The sequence below is a fragment of the Malania oleifera genome, chromosome 9 (genome assembly GCF_029873635.1).
Source record: "Malania oleifera isolate guangnan ecotype guangnan chromosome 9, ASM2987363v1, whole genome shotgun sequence".
Classification (NCBI taxonomy): Eukaryota; Viridiplantae; Streptophyta; class Magnoliopsida; order Santalales; family Ximeniaceae; genus Malania; species Malania oleifera.
Window position 1 is genome coordinate 67,018,577 of NC_080425.1, and position 2,561 is coordinate 67,021,137.

Below are 2,561 nucleotides of genomic sequence, written 5' to 3' on the forward strand. Positions count from 1 at the left end.
TATAATACTATAATATTTCTACTATTTTCATCATGTTTCCAAAATAACCATAACACCATAATTATGTACTGTAAATACTATAATATTTGAATATCATAACTATAGCATTTTAATGCTATATCTGTATATCTGACTGTTTAATCTATCTATATAATCTGTCTATATAAATTGAGTGTTATGGTATTAGAAAACATGACATTTTGTAAATATTGTATATACTAATTTGAACAAACTGTGTTCTACTGAATAGAATAAAAAATTGTAATATACTGATCTGAATAAATATCTGTAATATACTGATCTGAATAAATATCTGTGTATATTAGTCTATATCTATATATACTGTATAGTATAATATGTTGTAAAAAGTTATATAAGTTATATTTCAGATAATTATCTACTTAGGCCACACAAACGTTAAAACTCTTATTCTGTAAAAATTGGATATTAAACTGGTATATATATATATATATACACACACAAAAATCTTTGATAAAATTATTAAAACTCTTAGCATAGCATATTTTCCTTACCTAGTTTCTAAAAAGCCCTTATTGTACTCTGACTCGCAAGGTTCTCCATTCAATACCCTGAAAACTACATCTCCTAAAACAAAATATCGTTGTTTCTTCGTATACTATATTTCTTATAGCTGTGGGAAAGACAAATACTGAATAAAATGTCTTACCCTGAAATTTGGATGGAATTCATACCACTTCCACCAACGATCCACTCTAGTGGACTTGCAGAGAACTTCCACAGGAGCGTCGTGGTGGCCTCGGATTGTCGATTCGGTGAGAAATAGAGCTGAGATCGAAGAGAGAAGGGGAGAGGGTCATTTTAGAGAGAGAAATAGAAAGTCCTGTGCTAGTTTTCTGTCAAAAATCTGGGTTTTAGCTATTTATAGCCCCGGGTTCGTCGACGAGACACGTCATCTCATCGATAAGTCCTTGAAGAAGTTCGTCATCACGCCTAAACCCTTCGTCGATGAATTTTAAACTGTCAAAAACCCCCTTTCGGTAACTTCTTGTCGACGAGACGTGTCCTCGTCGATGAGGCCCTTTATATGTTCTCGTCGATGAATTCCATGTGTTCATCGATGAGACTTTGTTTAATTCTCTGGGTTATTACACTTTCAATGTTCATTTTAGGTCCTGATTTTTTATTAAAGGTCATCCCTATTCGCATAGCTATAACTTTTAAGTTATGAGGGACTTATCAAAGTGATGTGTCAGGACCTATGGTCAGTCTATGCCTAGGCTTTTTTAATTTAGCCTAAAAACCTGGCGTCGGTCAACCGAAGTCTTTTCTATAGTCATTGATTTTCCTATGGTCATTTGAGCTTATAGTCCTGCTATGCATGTCATGCATTAATTATTACAGACCAAAGATTATTACAAACCCAAAGAAAATATAACATAATACAATACAACTTGAAAGAAAAGTGAAAGAACTTAATGCTTTACTCCTTTGCTATAGCATGGATTGAGTTGAAATATGTACTCATTTAAGTGCTTCTCGGTTTCCATTTCTCATCTGTCATCCATGCTTAGAAAAGTAAACTTGTTCATACACTTAGCACACAGATGAGATACTGTGATTTGTCATAATCAAAGTAGGAGACAAATTCAAAAGGCCAGTGAGTATATAGAGGGAATTCCACTTCTTTTTACCTAATAGCTTAGACTTTTCCGCTCCTCCAAACACTCCCAACTTCCACACATTTTCCATCCACCAATCCTTGTAAGTAAGCTCGAAAGGTTTTGCAATGCTGTACAGATCTTCCTTTTGCCTCCTAGCATGCGTAAAGTGTGCCTTCTGGACAAACAAACCCTTGTTCTACACGATCCGCTGCTAAAAGCTCACCGTATATCGAATCTAATGACATCTGGCCAAATTCTATTTTGGGAATCTCTTCTACCTCTTCCTCTACCATTCTGATGTTGTTTCCCCTATGGTTGAGCAGTGGGTTTCCTTGTATTTTTGGCTTCTTGTCATCAAATGCTAGCCAACCCGCGTCCCTCAGGTCCTGTATTTTGTATTTAAATGCCCAACATAGATCAATGATGTGGTCGGGAGAATTTGCGTGAAACTCGCAATGGGCCTCAAGATCATACCAGTGCGGGGGAGGGTTTGTCACCGGAATTGTCGAGATTGCCGTCACCATTCCTTTTTCTTTCAATTGGGGAAATAATTTAGCATACATCATTGGAATGGGGTCTACCCTTCGAAAGTTCCTGGGTATATTTCTTGCACACGCCTGTAAGTTTGAACAAGCCGACATGTTTTGTCAAGTCGACATGGGTGCGGGAACCATGAACTGGGTAGCTGTAAGTTGGGGCCTTGCGCCCGTATGCATTGCTTGGTTCACCACTGGTTCCATTACGAAATTTCTGTTTGGCCATTGGTTCTGGCCTCTTGAGTGTTGGTTTCTTTGATTAGATTGCCCTTGAATCATCTATGCCTCTTCTCTCTTCTTGTTGGTCCACTTTTTTCTTGGACCAACCTCAGTGTTGCTGCTTTTAGCCTTGCTTGACTTGATGTTAGCCTCAATCCTTCCT